Source organism: Netta rufina (genome assembly GCF_964035555.1).
Source record: "Netta rufina genome assembly, chromosome: 1".
Taxonomy (NCBI): domain Eukaryota; kingdom Metazoa; phylum Chordata; class Aves; order Anseriformes; family Anatidae; genus Netta; species Netta rufina.
In genome coordinates this window covers 50,770,584-50,791,151 of record NC_140123.1, presented here as the reverse complement: position 1 = coordinate 50,791,151, position 20,568 = coordinate 50,770,584, and positions in this window count along the sequence as shown.

Here is a 20,568-nt window from a genome sequence, read left to right as displayed (position 1 = left end):
GTTAGTGTATATTTATGTCTACATACTTCACATGACAAATGTAGTCTCTCTGTTGGATCACTTCCATTAACTGTAAAAGGAAACTAATGTTTCCTAAAGGAAACTAACTCCTTATATTTAGGTATAGTAATAGAATAGTAAATTGCACAATAAGTATTTCTTTATTTTAATAGATTTAAAACAACTTCTGATAGATGTTACAGCAGATTCTATAAGTGTTTGATATTTTAATGTATTGAAAAACAATATTTGTTTTGTATTTGAGTGAAACCTAGGAGAGTTTGGTGACTAAATATAAATAAATGATAGTATTATGATACTCAATATTTGACCCCTAATATTTTACTTTTATTATACATGGAGGCTGCACCTCAATTATACATTGAGGCAGCACCTCACCAGTTTAGAAGGTGCTTTCTTGAGTCTGCAAAGCCTTACAGGTTTTTACAAACTGGTGTGCAAATTTATAGAATGTCTCTGATCTACCTTGCAATTCCATCCATTGTATCTTATAATTCAGTGCATGTGTGCCTCATTTAAAAGATGCTTAGGTTTTCAGGATCTGCCAGATCAGGTTGTCCAGTGCCTTGTCCAACCTGGTCTTGAACACCTCCAGGGAAGAGACATCCACAACCTCTCTGTCAACCTGTTCCAGTGCACCACCCTCTGAATGAAGAATTTCCTCCTAATTTCTAATATAAATTTGTCTTCACATTTTTTCCACTTGTTTTATATATACCACAAAGAAGATAGATGACTGTTAGTGCTTATAACTGGAATAATATTTTTTATATTTTTATATTTTTGATGTAATAATAATAACAATTATTATTATTATTATTATTGTTAGTTAATTAATTATTATTGTTAATAATAATAATAATAATTATTATTGTTATTATTATTACATCAAAACTGGTAAGGGGTCTGGAACACAAGTCTTATGAGGAGCGGCTGAGAGAGCTGGCATTGTTTAGTCTGGAGAAGAGGAGTCTCAGGGGAGACCTCATTGCACTCCACGACTTTCTGAAGGGAGGTTGTGATGAGGAGGGTGTCAGTCTCTTCTCACAGATACCTAATGATAGGGCTTGAGGAAATGACCACAAGGTGCACTTGTGGAGATTTAGATTAGATACCAGGAAAAACCTATTCTCTCAAAGAGTGGTCAGGCACTGGAACGGCCTGCCCAGGGAGGTGGTGGAGTCACCGTCCCTGGCGGTGTTCAAGAAGCACCTGGACAAGGTGCTACAAGATTTACAATTTAGTAGCTTTGTGGGTAGTATTGGTGATAGGAGCACAGTTGGACTAGATGATCTTGTAGGTCCTTTCCAACTTTGTGTTTCTATGATTCTATGAATTTCCGTGGATACTTCTGATTATGTTTTACTTTCTTTATATTGGTACCCACAATTTTCAAATAGATTTCTTTCTGAGCAACTAGAGATTTTTAAAATACAACATTAGCAGAAAGGCTAATTAAATTTGGCTGAGTTTGGTGCTAGTGCTAGGTTTAGTTCTAAGCAATAATAATTATGGAAAAACTTATATGGTGAAACAAAACTTAGATTTCAGAACAATGTTAAAATAATATTTGTGCTTTACAACAAACATTAATTATGTTACCTCAAAGTCAACAGTTTTGTTCAAGGCAAACGTTATATCATCTTTCAGTTTCTACTATGAGAGTATGCTGAACAGTTAGTGCTAAAGCAGTGTTTTCACAGAATTGTAGGGGCTGGAAGGGACCTCAGGAGATCAGAGGGTCCAATCCCCTTTCCAAAACAGGTTCCCTAGAGCAGGTTTGGATACAACCTTATCTTACAGCATCTCTTTTCTCCTTTTTTTTTTTTTTTTTTTTTTCCGTTTCTCTTTAATGTCTCATTTCTACTTATTTCTTCTTCTGCATTGCTTTACTCTATCTTATAAAAAATTTTCCTTGTATACATATAGGTGTGGTTATATACTTATGTATGATTACATCTGTACTGGCTTAGGTGATTCATTCCAAAGAGAGTATGGTGAAAGAAACCCGAAGGCTGGTATTCATTCAATAGTCTCAGAGTATCCTTGCTGTTGCATAGAGTCTTGAGACTTCTTTGAAATATTTCAAATTGTGTCAGTTCTCTTCTGGATCTTAGAACCTTTTAAAAAAATACAAGAATATTCTTTCATAGGACAGTCTCCTAGTGAAGTTGCAGAGGTATAACAGGGAGGATCCAAATGAAGTGTTATGGATGTCTGATTTCTTCACTTGATTCTAAATCAGATTGCATACTGAAATCTCTGTTCCATTAAACATTAAACTGATTAACCTTAGTTGTGCACATATAAAGAAACACCTAGCTTTTATCTTGTAGGTCAGAGCATTAAAAGCCAACGGTTTCAGTCTAGGATGTAGGATTACACAGCACAGAAGAATATATGTGTTAAAAGCTATGCTCATATCTCCTGATTTATTTAAAAATATGGCTGAAAGTTGTAATGTTTTAATATAAAAGAATATTGTTTGATCAATAACCAGAGATATAGAAAATCCCACTCACTGCTTCTAGGGGGCAGCAACAGGACTCACACATTGACTGCACTGTAAGCATTCACTTTAGCGTGGCTCCTGAATATTCAGCATTTAGAGGAAACAACCTCCTTTTTTTCTGTTTAATCTTTATTGAGCAAAAGAATATCAGATTAATTGGGCTGGATAGAATGGGAAGTAGAAAGTATATTAATAAATCTGGAAATTAGGATTATTACCTGAGAAGAAAGCGCATAGAATGACCGTGCCTGCTCCCATTAATTTTATTTTTATTATTTTATTTTATTTTATTTTATTTTATTTTATTTTATTTTATTTTATTTTATTTTATTTTATTTTATTTTATTTTATTTTATTTTATTTTATTTTATTTTATTTTATTTATATTAGCCAGTTCTTGGATGACACTCCAGAACATTCCTGGGAGCAGGGAAGAATGTAAGGATTATTCCAGCTGGCAACCTGTTCTTTCACTGGCAACCTAAACTGTTATTTTAAGTACCTTAATCAAGAATACTTTGCGATTTGTTTATTTATGTATTTATTTATTTATTTTCTATCTGAAGATAGTTATCAAAACTGTATTATGATTAGAGGTTTAATTCAAGAGCTAGAAACTCTCCATCCCAAATAAGAAAGAAGTAGTGACTACTTTTTAGTCCTTCTCATAAACTATCTTATCCAATCTGGTAAATGAAGTTTCTTTCAGTGAAACTAATGTTTCAGAGTTTCAGTTCTCCTGATATCAGAGCAACAATAATAACTTCAAAAGTCCAAAGTTAAACCATCACAACCACCAACAAAATATTTTTCCTCAATATGTTAAAGAGAAATGAACCTTCATTTATTTAAAGCTTGCTTTAACTTAAAAGGCCTGTAAGACACTATTTTCCTATTTGTATGGGTAAACAAAAACCCAACTAAGTACAGGCCTGGCAAACAAGCATGTTAAGGACAGATACTGAAACAGCTCATAGTCACCTCTGCTCCCTGACAATAATTCAAAGCAAATAATCATCCTAAATGTTCCAGTTTTCCACTGAAAACATACTTTTCTCTGAATCTATTTAAATAGATAATATCAGACCTCAAATTCAAACCTTTTTGGGAATGTAAGACCTAAGAAAGAACAATAGAAGAAGATGGATTTATTTATTTATTTATTCTTAAATCAAGGCAAAACAGAATATACAGCAAAGAGATGGATTCAGAATGAAGGAAAGGTGTAGAAAAAAATAATAATTCTGAGCTTTGATCTTGCAGAGGTAAAGGTTTTATGGGATTTGTTTCCCCTGATCTTTACTGAGCAGTTCTGAAGACTGCTTTCCTAATCAGAATTTCTTTGCAATACAGGTTCACTGCAATTTCCAAGAAACTTTTCTTCCAAGAAACAGAAACTCAGATTCAAATTTTAAACACCAGTTCTTTTGAAAAGAAGCTTAGATAGCTATGTTCTGCAAATTCTGGTTGTACACCATGTCATCATCACAGAGGTGTCTGATTATATTACTAAGAAGCAGTTTTCATATGACTGCACAGTACTTTGGATAAGCTATTCACACCTATGAATAACAGAGGAGATAGAAAAGCTATTATCCATTTCATGGACCACAAAGTCTTCAGTTTGTTTCGCATGGATTCTATATTTTTTGTTTCCTGATTGTCTTCCACTGCAAAACAACACTGAGAAGTAAGGAAAAAAAAAAAAAAAAAGGAAAAAAAAAAACCATCAGCTTTTGATTTTTGGAGTTTCTCTAATTTAACAATCTATTCCCATGCCATACATTTCTAAACAACAGAATAAGGTTAATTTAAAATGAATGAAGCAATTTGTTGATACAGAAATTACAATCATATTTTTGCATTTTCCAGACCAGACACTAAAAAGTAACTGAACTACATATTGCTGAAGTTACAAGCAGAAAAATTCCATTTATCTAAGTGTAATGTTCTTAGGAACTTATGTTTCCACAAGTGCAAAGAAAAAGATATATTTTATATTCCATTGCAACTAAGTTTCCATAATATACTTTGATATGCTACAAGGTCATTCTAAATTAAAGAATATGCTCTGCATGCATATAGTGTTGTTGTCTTTTTTGAATCATGTTTTTAGTGGGAGGCAACAAGCTATTTTAAAATGATAGATTTCCAAACAGAATGTGTCAAAAGCTGTAGCAATCAAGGTGGCTGAAAGCCTGAGAGAAAAGCCAATATGCTTATTTTCTCATTCATAGAAAGATTTCATCTTATTGAATTTCTCCTCCCCTTTTTAATGAAAGCAAATAAAAGAATAAGCATAAAAAAAAAAAAGTAAATAAAAGGTTAAAGGAAGAGAAAGAGAGAAAGAGGAAGAGAGGAAGAGAGGAAGAGAGGAAGAGAGGAAGAGAGAAAGGAAGGAAGGAAGGAAGGAAGGAAGGAAGGAAGGAAGGAAGGAAGGAAGGAAGGAAGGAAGGAAGGAAGGAAGGAAGGAAGGAAGGAAGGAAGGAAGGAAGGAAGGAAGGAAGGAAGGAAGGAAAAGAATGCAAAAGATATTTGCCTTTTGAAATACGATGCAAATAACAACTGAAAAACTGTTTGTTTGTTTGTTTGCTTTCTGGAACATAAATTGCACTTCCAATACAGTAAATCATATGTATAAAGTTAAAAAACGCATTTAGTATACTTACTGATTTAAAATATGAAGCATCTTATGCATTTATCCAGTAAAACCTGTTCGATAAGCATCAACATTTTTCCTCCTACAAAGTTAAAGCAGTAGTGCTTTTTGGTCAAAATATTCTAGGAAACAAAACAAACTTCCCTCTGCCCTGTCAATTCCTCCCCCTTCCCCCCAAAAAAATAAAAAATAATAAAACAACAACAAAATAGTAGATATCTATGCCACACTAAAATTTAAACAAATTATCATTTTTATTTAACTGTTCTGGCTAAAAAATGTTCAATAAAATCGTCTTTTCATCTTCTCAATAATGTTTACTCAAATAAATTAAAATGAAAATAAAAAGCCCTGCTTAAAATAAGATCGTTTGCATTCATAAATTGTAGAATTTGGGGATTCTGAGGTAAAGCTATTCTAAATGCAGTATGTGAACTTGAATTAAATTTCCTTGAAGAAAAAATATTTGTTGAGAAAGTTTAGGTAACGCTTGTTTATTTTAAAATAATAGAATCTCTAGTATTTATATGTTCCATTTAATACACTAAGCAATTCTAAATTTTGTCTATAATCCTTGAAAAAAATATGAGTAGATATCCCAGAATTATATCCAGACAGATTCCAGTCTGCCTGAATTTTGTTAGCAGTGAAAAATATATTGGACTTTAAGATCTTATTACAAAAAAAAAAATAAAATAAATAATACTGCAGCAATCCTTAATTGTAACATCATACTCATTATCAGCACTGTGAGGCATTTAAAAAAATGTATACTCAAAACCATAGAGTGACAGCCATTATTTTGAAAAAGAACAGAAGAGATTTGCTGGGTATATGCTTTAAAAGTTCTGAAAACACTATAAATTTTATTTTTGAAAATACAGATACGATGTGAAAAAAAAAAAACGCAATTTTAATCCTATTTGTAAAAATAAAATATAAAGAAAGGTAACAATTTCCTGTGAGTATTTGAAATATAGGTCTGGTCATTCTAATTCTGCTGGAGATGAAGAAGAGGTGTGGAAAGGACACTATAACATGTAGTTTGGAAGTCTTGGCATGCTCCAGCAGGCATTCCTTGATCTTAATGTAGCTACTAATTAAATAAACAGAGTAAGTTCTCTGACACTTGAACTAAATTATCTATCCTCATTATTTGCTAGAATAGTTGTTGGCATGCTTTCATCCTAAACTAACTTGCACTTTTCCCAATAACTCCTGGACTTATTTCAGGAAAAAGAACAAACCATTTCCAATGCCCAGTTTGTATTGATTGCCTTATTTGGGAAGGCAAGAAGAGTAAAAAATATTGTGTTCTGATTCATACCTATTAGTGTCAGTGCCTGAAAAGGTTTTTAGATGTGTTCCATTGACTATTACACAGAAAGCCAGAAATAACCAGGATATCCTACAGGGATAGGACATCCTTCCTCTAGAAATAGCAATTGATTTTAATGCTATTCATTTACTTTTTAAATCACAGTTTTCTTATTTCCCCTATGTTTTTATTTTTGTATTAAAAAGGAGTGTGAATTTCTCCACACAAGAATTAATGTGTGGACAATCAATTTTTACTTATGAAAGACTTTTTATACCAATCTAATTTTATGTTGTGTTGCTCTTTTTTAAAATCTGAGCTCAAGGCAAACAACTTTGTTTTTTTTTTGTTTGTTTGTTTGTTTGTTTGCTTGTTTTTGTTTTTGTTTCAGTTAGGATATCATTATAATTAAGATTAGCTAAAATTCATTTATTCACATCAGATGTGTCAAGACGGTTTCCTGGAACGCCAATTTATTATTTTATTTGTATTTCTTTCAAGGTGGGAAAAGAACACTGCCATGCTCAATTTATGAAGTGGACCAAAAAAAAAGGATGGGCAGAATCAGGAAGAGGTTTGCACTCACACAGACCTGTGTACTCAAACACTGTAAATTCTGTTACAGGTAACTGAGACCTACACCAGTCACCACACCAGTGCATTGTACAGGCTTGACACTTGCTCCTATCAGTCTCCATGTTGGGCTTTGTATCAGGGTTTAACACTGGGGCCTTGAGTCCTCTGCTCTTTTGTGTGTTGAAGAGTGACATGACAATATTCCTGTTGTCTTTATGGTGGAGTGGGTTTATAGTCAGATATCAGCAAGGCTACCAACCAAATGGTGATATTGGTTATAAAAGAAGAATCAGTGATAAAAGAAAGACTAGGGAAATTGTGTGCCCTCTCAGGAAGGAAACAGGAGACCTGGTCACCTGGGATATCACAGAATCACAGATATGGAAAAGGCTGAGATACTTTAGGGCTATTTTACTTCAGTCTTCACTAACAAGAGCTCCAGGAACACAACCAGGCACCAGAAGACAAAGGAAGGGACTAGAAGAATGATGAGCTGCCAGTACAGAAGATCAGGTTTGGGACCATCTAAGGAACCTGAAGGTACAAAGTCCATGGGACCCAAGGAGATACATCCACAGGTCCTGAGGGGATGTAGTTGGTGGGTGTAGTTGCTAAGCCACTACCCATCATATTTGAGAAGCCAGTGGGGTGAAGTTCCCACTGACTGGAAAGGGAGAAACATAACCCTCATGTTTAAAAAGGGGAAAAAGAAAAATAAGACACAGTGAACTACAGGCCCATCAGTCTCACCTCTGTGCCTGGCAAGATCACGGAGCAGATCCTCCTGGAAACTATGCTAAGGCACATGGAAAATAAGGAGGTGATTGGTGACAGCCACCATGGCTTCACTAAGGGCAGATCACGCCTGACAAATCTGGTTGCCTTTTGCAATGGGGTTACATAATTGGTGGATGGGGGAAGAGTAACTGACATCATCTACTGGGATTTGTGCAAAGCATGTAACACTGTCCCCCATGATATCCTTGTCTCTAAATTAGAGAGACATGGACTTGATGGATGGACAATTTGGCAGATAAGGAACTGGCTGGATAGTCATACTCAGATTTGTGGTCAATGTCTCAATGTCCAGGTGGAGATGAGTAAAAAGTAGTGTTCCTCAGGTGTCAGTATTGGGACTGGTGCCATTTAATATCTTTGTCATTGACATGGACAGTGGGATTGAGTTCATTCTCAGAAAATTTACTGAGGACAGAAAGCTCTGCGGTACAGTAGATATGCTGGAGGGAAGGAATGACATTCAGAGGGATCTTGACAAGCTTGAGAGATGTGTGTGTGTGAACCTCATTAAGTTCAACTAAGTCAAGTGAAAGGTCCTGCATCTGGATCAGGGCAATCCCAGGAACAAATACAGGCTGGGCGGAGAATAGATTGAAAAAAGCGTTGTTGAGAAGGACCTGGCTCAACATTAGCCAGCAACGTGTGCTTGCAGCCCAAAAAGCCAACTGTATCCTGTGTTGCATCAAAAAAAGAATGGCCAGAAGGATGAAGGAACCTCTCCCTCTCTACTCTGCTCTTGTGAGACCCCACCTGAAGTACTGTGTTCAGTTCTGGGGCCCCCAGCACATAAAGGACATATAAGTATTAGAACAAGTCCAAAGGAAGATCATAAAGATGATCAGAGGGCTGGAGCACATATCCTACAACGACAGGCTGAGAGAATTAACTTGTTATGTGAACATACATAACAGGGGCTTACAGGAAAGCTAGAGAGGGACTTTGTCAGGGATTGTAGAGATAGAGAAAGGAGTAATGACTTCAAGCTAAAAACGGGGTAGGTTTAGATTAAATATTAGGTACAATAAAGTTAGCAACAGGTGCCCAGTTACTGTGATACTTGTAAAGATATGCAGAAAGAAAGAACATATATTCCTTTAAGGGTCAATGTCTTTCAATACAGACATGGGATAATGAGAAAAGAAGGAATCCATAAACAAGGACAGGAGCACAAACCTGACGAGTCAACAATAAGAACACCAGTAAAAGACACTAAGAAAAGCCAAACCTGGTCAGCTACAGTAATGGATAAGGAAATGTGCAGTGTGGGAACCTTTATTTCTGCAATAAGGATAATCTTTATCCACAGGGTTTTGTGAATGGAATTTGTAAATTTCTTTGAGGGCTTCTCTATGAAAGTCCTATAATCTTGAAATGCAAAGCTTTATTAAAAAGTATTAGTGTGTGTAAAATGCAGGTAAATCAAACATAAAAGCTGCTAGGTTATGATTTAAAATATTTATGCTTAGTCATTAATATAGTGAATGAGTAATTATAATAAGCCAATATACATGAATGGCTATAAGCCTTCCAGAAAGTCATAACCAGAACTATCACTCAACAACACCAAATGAGGTTTAGTAAGAGCAAGTGTAGAGTCCTGCACCTGGGAAGGAACAACCCGAAGTACCAGTACAGGCTGGGGGATGACCTGCTGGAGAGGAGCCCTGAGGGGAAGGACCTGGGGATCCTGGTGGACGACAGGTTGACCATAAGCCAGCCGAGGTTCGCCATGTCCTCGTGGCCAAGAGGGCCAATGGAATCCTGGTGTGCATTAAAAGAAGCGTGGCCAGCTGTTCAAGGGAGGTAATCCTCCCCCTCTACTCTGCCCTGGTCAGGCCTCACCTGGAGTACTGTGTCCAGTTCTGGGCTCCCCGGTACAAAAAAAAGACAGGGAAGGACTTTATTTCAGTAAGATTATCTGATTATTTTCTCTTGCCAAATGGAATACTATGGAAAAGGGGTGTAGTGGTTTTACTCTGATGGTCAGCCAAGCTCCACCACAACCACTCTCTTACTGCCCCTCTTTGAATGGAAAGGGGAAGAAAATACAATGAAAAAGGCTCGAGGGTTGGGATAAGGAAAGGAAAGTCACACAACAATTAATGTGATCAGCAAAATAGGCTCAGTGTAGGGAGATAAATTTATTGCCTATTACTAACAAGCTAGATCAATTGGAAACAAAGAAAACAAACTAAAAACACCTTCCCATCATCTACGCTCTTTCATTTCCTCCCCCTGACCAACATGGGGGACTGGAGGAATGGGAGTTGGGTCAGTCTATATAACTTCTCCTCCCCCACTCCTTCTCAGTCACTCTCTGCCCTTGCTCCAGAAGGGGTGCTTCCCACAGGATGTTGTCCTTCATGAACTGATCCTACATGGGCTTCCCACAGGCTGCAGCTCTTCAAGAACTGCTCTACCATGGGTCCGTAGATGGGGTCCATCCGTCAAGAGCAAACTGCTCTAACATGTGTCCCCCACGGGTGGCATCTTCCCCCAGGCCCCCTGCTCCTGCATGGACTCTTCTCCATGGGCTTCAGCTCCAGCCCGGGGCCTGCTCCTGCAGGGGGTGTCCATGGGCCGCAGCCTCCTCCAGGCCACATCCACTTGCTCCACCAGGGGCTCCTCCATGGGCTGCAGCATGGAGATCTGCTCCATGTGGGACCCATGGGCTGCAGGGGGACAGCCTGCTTCACCAGGGGCCTCAGCACAGGCCACAGGGGAACTTCTGCTGCGTGCCTGGAACACCTCCTGCCCTCCTGCTGCACTGACCTTGGTGTCTGCAGGGCTGTTTCTCACTCCTCACTCTCCCAGCTGCTGTTGCACAGCATGTTTTTATTTATTTTGTTTGTTTGTTTCCCTTTTCTTAAATCTGCTCTCACAGAGGTGCAAACAACATCACTTATTGTCTTGGCTCTGGACAGCAGTGGGTCCTTCTGCAGCCAGCTTCTTCTCACAGAAGCCACCCCTTCAGCCCCCCATCAAAACCTTGCCACGTAAACCCACTACAATGGGAAGCCATAAACAGAATATATAGGGATACAAATATAATAAACATAAAGGAGACAGTAACAAGAAGCATCAGTCATGCTCACTGATATGAGGATAGCATGAGTGGGTTTGGGGCTAGCAGTGGGAGTCACACCAGGGGCATAGGTGTATCAGCTAATGGATAGGATGAAGGTCTTCAGCCTCCAGACCCTGGAATGGAACTAGACTGTGTTCCAAAAACCAGCTCCCGGGGGAAGAGAAGTGAGGCAAGTGCCGGCACTCTAGTGTTAGCTGGGGCAGGATACTGGGTCACCAGTCATGTGCTTGGTGCCAGCTGCTGGAGGGGCTGAGAGTCTGTATCTTCCCCAAAGCTGGTGTGCATAGGGTGTGCATGTGTAATTACTGGAAAACACAAAGCTAGACTCACCAGAGAGTAGGAGGCCTCACTTCTGGGTCAGGAGTATCAAATGGGCAGAAAGTTTGCGATGGTATTCGGCTTGACCCGTGTGCGAGGTGCCAGTGGGATGAGAGTGTGCTATGTGCTTGCAGCAAGTACCACACTGGAGCAGACGGCAAGTAGGGGACCCATGGGGTGAGCGAGAGTAGATGGGATTGGGGAAAGGGTGCTGGGCAGGCAGAAGGGCTGTGTCAGTGCTTGGGGGATCTGTGAACATGTGTGTGCTGGTAAGCCTGGAGATATGTGTTTCTGTACCATGGACCTGCTGTCTCTGAGACTTCAAGAGGAGGAGGAGATCTTGCTGTCTGCAGTTGTGTTCCATATGAGCCCTGTGTGTAGGTACTGTTGAAGGTAACACCTAGTCTGTGGCAATCTGTGTGACCTGGTATGTCAGTGTCCAGTGGAAAGGGCGGAGTAGGAGGGGGGACTAAGGTTATTGGGGTTGCAGATGCATAGTCATTGTGGACAGAAAAAAAAGGTCCGTGGGACACCAAGCTGCAATCCAGCAGATGGGCAGGACGAGTTATGAACTGGAGTGACTGGAGGGAGCTGCTCCTGATAACCCTTAATAGTGCTACTACTTTCTATATACTTGTCTGCATACAAAACAGTTCTTAGCAATGCTACAATTAAAAATTCTTATACAGAAAAAAAAAAAAAAAAAAAAAAAAAAAAAGGTAAAACAAGCAAACAAACTCTTAATAACCAGTCATTTAGTCATTTATATTTGTTATTATTTTCACCTTGTCCATGCTTTTTCAAGTCCTAGAGCAAGAGTTTCAGTCTGGGGACTGGGTTGAAATACACTGTTAGCATCCTGAGGTCTTCACTAGAAGAGGTGGGATGGTAACATTAATGATGTGATATCAATAGCTTCATCCTCTTCTTCTTCCTAGGATCTGTTTGGAGCCAATTTATATGTTATCTAGAAAACTTTCAATCTCAAACTTTCAGTCTCAATTAAGTGAAAAATAAAAAGTCACATCCATACTCACTCTGATATAGTATCAGGACACAAAGAATTTCAGAACATTAATTCATGTAGAATTCATTTAACAGTGTTTTATGTCCTTGTGTTGGGTCTGTTTGGGATGAAGTTACCTTTCCCTGCAGCAGCCCACACAGTGCTGTGCTCTGCACTCGTAGCTGGAACAGCACTGATATCACTCCAGTGTTGTGTCTATAGATGCATAGGGCTAGCACAGCATCAGGACTCCTTCCAAGTCCCCAAGAGCCAGCAGGCTGGGGGTGGGCAAGTGATGGGGGGTGGACATTACCAGGGCAGCTGACCTAAACCAACCAAAGGGATATTCCATAACACCTGATGTCACACTCAGCAATAAAAAGGGGGGCTCTTGTGGGGGAGGGGGCTGTCCTCCTGAACAACCACTACGCTTTGTGAGGCCCTGTTTCCCAGGACATGGCCGACCATTGCTCGTTGATGGGAAGTAGAGATTTTTTTTTTTCCCTTCTCTCTGTGTTTCTGTGCAGCCTTATTGTTTCTTTTGTTTCTTTTTCTCCCCATTCCCTTTCCCTTTAATTAAACCATTCTCATCTCAAACCTCGAGCTCTCTGTGTTGTATTTTCTCCCCCTTCCTCTTTGAGGAGAGGAGGAATGAGAGAGCTGTTGTGGTGGAGCTCAGCTGCCCACCCAAGTAAGACCCCACAGTCCTGTAATGTAAACATACATACACTTAACACTTAACACTTTTAATTACCAAAAACATTAAAAGCTTCATTGCCAACGTATTAACAAACAATGACAGAAAATAGGGCAACAAAACCTGTCCTTCATCCTGATATATCAATTGTAGGACCAAGCATACAGTAATCACTACTGATAACATGCTTTTAAAAAAAAAAAACAAACAGCAAAGGAGATTTTGCAGACTACCTCAGCACTTTGTAGTACTGCTTGGCTGTTCTTATCATTAGAAAGTTGTACTTAACATCTAAGTGAAATCTTCCATAGTGCAGTATGTCATTCTCTGTCACTCACATACAGAATATGTGTAAAGAAAAAGGACAGCACAAGAATTAATGTGACAGTTATCTGTTCTGCTCAGCTAAATTTTAGGGACTGCTTATCATTTTCGATTTGCTCCTTTAGACTCTATCCAGCAGAGTTACATTATGCTAGAACTGTGTCACCCAAGGCAGAACACAGTTCTCTAATCATATTCTTATCAGTGGTGAATAAAAAAAAAATATTATCTATAGCCGGAAACATTATTATCTGAAAATGAAAGATGTCACCTTCCATACTCCTGTATCTGTACTCACTTGAGCTTACTGGTATCCCCATCAAATAGTCTATTAATGGTTTATGAGATCTAATACTGCAGTTATGCAACTTTGTACTTTTATTCAGCACTCTAAGAAATGAACTCTTTCACTCATCCTTCTTTTTAAAAAATGGACTTTATGTTTTCCAGTTTTCTGCCTATCGACACTTTAGCTTTACAGTGAAAATGCATTTTTAGTAGTGATTTTGCATTCACGGACTATGGTTTCCTTTACAACTGGAAAAATTGTGCACCTGACTTTGTATGGTTCCCTTCAAAAAAGCTGCTGTCTAAATGCACTGTGAAGGTCACTTGCTAAGTACATTAACAGATAAAGATTCATTAAGTGAAGTCACAAATCCCATATTAATTTATTGATGTGACCTTGGTTAAAGCTGAAACAATAATATTTATTTCTACTTTACAGTAATTAATGCATCTACTGATTAAATAATTTGCTAATCATGAAGATTTGGGACCATTTTTAGAAAGGACAGGCCAGGAAGGTGAGGTGATGAAGTTGCTCTTTACGTGAATGAGCAACTGGAATATATGGAGCTCTGTCTAAGGTGGGATGGGATGAAATGATGAGAGTCAAGAGCCTATGGGTGAGGATTGAAGGGCAGGCCAACAGGGGTGGCATTGTAGTGGGTGTTTACTACAAGCCACTGGATCGGGAAGAGGAAGTGGATGATGCCTTCTACAGGCAAGTTGCCTCATGTTCACAGGCCCTGGTTCTTATGGGGAACTTTAATCACCTCGATATTTGTTGGGAAGACAAGACAGCTCAGATCAAACAGTCCAAGAGGTTACTGCAGAACATTGCAGATAACTTCTTGACACAGGTGGTAGATGAGCCAACAAGGAGAGAGGCACTCCTGGAGCTAGTACTAACAGAGATAGTCTAGTAGGAAATGTGAAGGTTGAAGGCAGTCTCATCTGCAGTGATCGCAAGATGTTGGAGTTCAAAGTCCTTCAAGGAAGAAACAGGGCAAAAAGTAAGACCACAACCATGAATTTCAAGAGAGCTAACTTTGACCTATTCAGAGACTTAATTGGAGGAATCCCCTGGGTCAGAGCCCTAGAGGGAAAGGGGGTCCAGGAGAGCTGGCTAATATTCAAGCACCACTTCCTTCATGCTCAGGATCTGTGCATCCTTACGAGAAAGAAGTTGAGCAAAGGGGGCAGGAGATCTACGTGGATAGGCGAGGATCTCTTGCGAAAACTTGAACAGAAGAAGAAAGCATACATGGTGTGGAAGAAGGGACAGACCACTTGGGTGGAATATAGGAACATTATCAAAGAATGCAGGGATGCAATGAGGAAGGCCAAGGCCCGTTTAGAACTAAATTTAGCAAGGGACATCATGGATAACAAGAAGGGCTTTTTCAAATACATCAGCAGCAAAAGGAAGACTACAGAAAATGTGGGTGTGCTGCTATATGATGTGGCTGCCTTGGTGTTGGTGGATACAAAGAAGGCAGAGTTACTGAAAACCTTTGCTTCAGTCTTCACTGTTAAGGCTAGTCCCCATGCACTAATAAGCCCAGAAAAAAGAGAGAAACCTGGAGAGAGGAAGACTTTCCCTTGGTTGAAGAGGATTGGGCTATTTAGGCAAGCTAGACACCCACATATCATAGAATCATAGAAAATCCTGAGTTGGAATGGACCTATAAGGATCACTGAGTCCAACAAATAAGGATCATTGAGTCCAACACCAAATATATGAGCCCCAGTGGGATGGGGCCACCCAAGAGTGCTGAGGGAATTTGTGGGCTTTATTACAAAGCCATTCTCTACCATCTCTACAATCTTCAAAAGGTCTTGGAGAACAGGAGAGGTGCCTGGAAAAAACAAACAAACAAACAAAAAAACATCATTACTCCAGTATTTAAGAAGGGCAAGAAGGAAGACACAGGAAACTGTAGGTCAGTTAGCCTCACATCCGTATCTGAAAAGGTGATGGAGCAACTCACCCTTGACGCCATCTCTAAGCACGTTGAGGAAAAGAAGGTGATCAGGAGCAGACAACATGGCTTCATCAAGGAGAAGCAATGTTTAACCAACCTGATATCTTTCTACAAAGAGACGACTGGGTGGATGGACGGATGGACGGATGGACGGATGGATGAGGGGAGAGCAGTGGATATCGTCTACCTTGACCTCAACAAGGCTTTTGACACTGTCTCCTATAACATCCTCCTGGGCAAGCTTCGGAATTGTGGGATTCATGAATGGATAGTGAGGTAGATCGAGAACTGGATGGATGGCAGAGCTCAGAGGGTTGTGCTCAATGGTGCTGAGTCTAGTTGGAGGCCTGTGGCTAGTAGTGTCCCCCAGGGGTTAATATTGGGTCCAGTGCTGTTCAACTTATTCATCAATGATCTGGGAAATTGACAGAGTGCACCCTCAGCAAGTTTGCTGATGATACAAACCTTGGCAGAGTGGCTGACACACCAGAGGGCTGTGCTGCCATTCAGAGGAACCTGGACAGGTGGGAGAGTTGGGCGGAGAGGAACCTCATGAGGTTCAATAAGGGCAAGTGCAGGGTCCTGCACCTAGGGAGGAACAACCCCAGGCACCAGTACAGGCTGGGGGCTGACCTACTGGAGAGCAGCTCTGCAGAGAGAGACCTGGGATTTGTGGTGGACAACAAGTTAATCAAGAGCTATCAGTGTGATTTTCTGGTCGAGAAGTCCAATGGGATACTAGCCTGCATCAAGAGGAGTGCAGACAGCAGGTCGAGAGAGGTGATCCTCCTGCTCTACTCAGCTCTGGCAAGGCCACACCTGGACTATTGCATGCAATTCTGGGCTTCTTAGTACAAGAGGGAAGTAGAACTTCTAGAGAGGGTACAATGTAGAGCCTCAAAGATGATTAAAGGATTGGAGCATTTGTCTTATGAGGAAAGACTAAGCGAGCTGGGCCTATTTAGCCTGGAGAAGAGGAGACTGAGAGGTTGATCTTATCAACCTCTACAAATACCTGAGAGGACATGGTAAAGTGCATGAGGCCAAACTCTTCTCAGTGGTGGCCAGTGATAGGACAATGGATAATAGGTATAAATTGAACCACAAGAAGTTTCATTGCCGTATGAGAAAAAAACTTATTTATGGTTTGGGTGACAGAGCACTGGAACAGGCTGCCCAGAGAGTCTGTAGAGTCTACTTCTTCAAAGATATTCAAAACCCGCCTGGATGCAATCCTGTGTAACATGCTCTAGATGACTCTGCCTAAGCAGGGGAATTGGACTGGATGATCTTTGGAGGTCCCTTCCAACCTCAACCATTCTGTGATTCTGTGATTTTGTACATGGGTACAGGTATAATATCAGTGGACTTCAGTGTTGATCAGCTGAAGAGAAGAATGGTATCACTCCATTCATGCCACTCTTACTAACTGAAGTTCTTTATCTGAGTTATCTGTGCAGCCAGTCATGTGTGTATGTTTTGACAGTGTGTGTATCCATGCATATCTGCCTATCAAGAATCTGAGCTCCTCCTTGCCACTGGCTGGACCTGGAGACATGGAGCTGCATCAGTTTCATTTCATTGGGCTACTGGATTTAGCAGCCTCTAACATTTACACTACTGATGCTGTCAAAACATTTATTTTTATACTGCCTTCTCCCATGCACCACCTCATTTTGACTTCAGTGAAAAATGGGGGGTAACCATATGTCTGATTCAAGGATTTGTATTGCATGTATCGCCCATATTTCTAAATTAAATCTACAAAATCAGGTCATGAGTAGAATGTTATCCAATTCTTCCAGCCCAAGTGTACGAGACCTGGATAGGTGATGATTTCATGAGAAACCTCAGAACAGTTGTTTTTAGTGTTTTGTTTCATTTTGTTTTGTTTCTCCTCATGTCCACATAAATAAATAAATAAATAAATGCAACGCAACGCAACGCAACGCAACGCAACGCAACGCAACGCAACGCAACGCAACGCAACGCAACGCAACGCAACGCAATAAAATAAAATAAAATAAAATAAAATAAAATAAAATAAAATAAAATAAAATAAAATAAAATAAAATAAAAAGCTTTTCATACTCCCTCCAGAAATTCCCTAAAACAGAGTGACCATGCTGAAGTGAGCTCACTGCCTCTGGTATTCTTGTGTTCCCTGTTGGGATCTGGTGAAGTGAGCTGGAAGAGGGTGAATGAATTGGGCACAATGATGATGTACTCCTGGTAGGTTCATTCACAGCAGTCAAAAAAAATTATTTTCCAGACATAGCAAGAAAGAATAAAACTGTTAGGAGTTGGAGGAATATTCTCTCTACATCTTCGCTTAGGACGAACACAGTGATATTTTCATAAGAGATAGAAATAGGGAAAAACATTTCTACAAGATCTTATCAGGTTATTATGGCTGCAAAATCAAATACTAATTTTTCAAAATTCTTTAGCAAGAGAGACAAATGTCTATCTACTTCTATCCTCTTCTTTTCTTCTAAATTGATTTTTTAAATATTTTCAGAAAGACTGAATAAGTGGTCAGAATTCATCTATTAATTTCCACTAAAAAATAAAATAAAAATCCTTGTTGTTCAAGTATTGTTCCTATGGAGGGGTGGGGTATTAGGTAGGAACTCAATATACTAAAACTATGTTTATTTATGCATTATAACATAAAAAAAAAAAAAAAAGCTTTTGACATGATGAGGAGTGTTGTTCAGAAGTGAATTACTCTTTAGTATTACTAATTAAACATTCATTGAGTTTAACAATTCTTAAAGGAAAATACTATTTATTCACTCAGAATATCATTATAATCTGAAATCTGTTGCTTTCTCAGAATGAAAGATTCAAAAACCTTCATAGTTGCATGTTACTGGCATCACTATTTTTTTTTATTTTGGCTGTTAGAAGGAACGTGATATATTTTAGTAGAAGAATATGATGATTAATTGCAACAATAATATGATTAGTTCAAATATTCTAGTATAGTATAAAAAGGAAAAAAAAAAAAAATAATAATAATAATAAAAAATCTCCTAGACTACTGAATAGGGTTATTTTTAACCACTGCAATTCTAGTTCACTTCCTGAAAGCATACTGACCAATATATTCTCCAGAGTATTGGAAGAGAATTTCAGAAAAGATGGAGCTGCTGATGGAGCTGATGTCTGAATCATGCCTTAAAAGTTGAATTAACCAGTTCAGTGATGCAGAATCTTTCTTTTCCTGGCTTTGATACACATTTCTCTCTGGAGTAGGAGAGGGGACTACCTGAATTATTTCCTCATGAGGCTCAAATATAATCTATATATAGATCAAAACCAGCATATATATAGTTCAATGCATGCTGTGATTATTCCTCTTGATATTAGTACTAGAGATCATCATTCAATCCAAGAATTAATTGCAATTTAAAATATTAACATGAATATTGTCAAACTTATCTTTCATAAAAGATAAAAACTTATTGCATAAAGAGGTATATGCATAAGAAGGCTATCCTTATCTCTGTGAAACATTTTGACAGTTGCAAGCTATTTTCTCATTCTTTCTGCCCTCTCTATACCATCTTTCTTTCAAGTGTTTTCTTAGATCAATATTTAATGAGCTAAATTGGAAAGGTACATGTAATTCCAAAGAAATAAAGACTTCGTTAATATACAGTTTGATAAAGAGCTTGTGAGTACAGCACTCTTAAAGAATGCACAGCACCTACCAGTTCCCCTGAATTATCTGCATTCATTCATCTCAAAGGCTACAAGCAATTATTTTTAAAAATCTTAGAATGTTGAAGAGAAACCTCAGTTTGGTTTCTGGAGGAAAATGATAGGTAAGATTTTATTTTCGGTATTTTTTTTAAATGGTTAACAACCTCCATTACTGACATTTCTCAGTGGGTTGACACCATAGAATGTAATGTGTACCACCAATGAGTGCACCCTGTAACTCAGAGTGTCTCACTATGTATATAAAGATATATAAAGATAGATATACATGTATAAAGATATTGATAGCCTGGAGTTCAGACCACTCTGTTAATAAGACAGAGTGGATCTTCAGATCTAGTCCCTGGATGAGGTAAGAAATGTGCTTAGAATGAGGAAAATCTCGCTTTGTAGATGATTAAGTTTATATAAATAGATATACATTGAGACAGACAGCAGTACAGTTAACAAATATTCATAATACAACAGCTATTGCACTCATTTGACTGTTACTCTGGTTATTCTAGTAATTCTAGTATTCTAGCTGTAAATGTCTACTGTTTCAATCTTTATTAGTCCTTCTGTATGCATGACATAATTTTAAACTATGAACCCTGAAGTAAATTCTGATTTAATTCAGTGCATGGTATGGTTAACACTGTAGAAATTAATTATAATGACACAGCAAGTGAAGCTATTTTCAACACCGCCCCCACCTCAGTTGCCACAGATTTTAAAGAAAGAGCTACATGTAACATAAGACAGGCAACTGTGGAAAGAGAAGATTGTATCACGATTACGGCAATATAATAAACATATTGGGAAAAAAAAATATATTAGTGGGATAATCATGTTTAGAAGTAGCTGTTCTTATAGTTTCTTTCTCTCTCTGTCTCTCTGTCTCTGTCTCTGTCTCTGTCTCTGTCTCTGTCTCTGTCTCTGTCTCTCTCTCTCTCTAATTTTAGGGCCCAGAAGTAACAAGAAAATGAAGAGAAAGAAATAAAGTTTTCAGAAGCTTTGTTTGCTGAGCAGACATGGCTTCTTACAAAATAAAAATAAATAAATCAAGGTCAAAAGAAAAAAATAAAAGATCAGAATTTTTAGTGAAATAAAAGTGTTAACAAATTCTTAAAATAAAAAGAAAGACATGTAAACAAGAACAATCATTTAAATGGCTGTTATTGGATTAATCCTCACAGTGGTCCTAACCAGAACATTGCACATCACAGAATCATAGAAAGGCTTCTACTGGAATCTGTTCCAGTGCCTCACC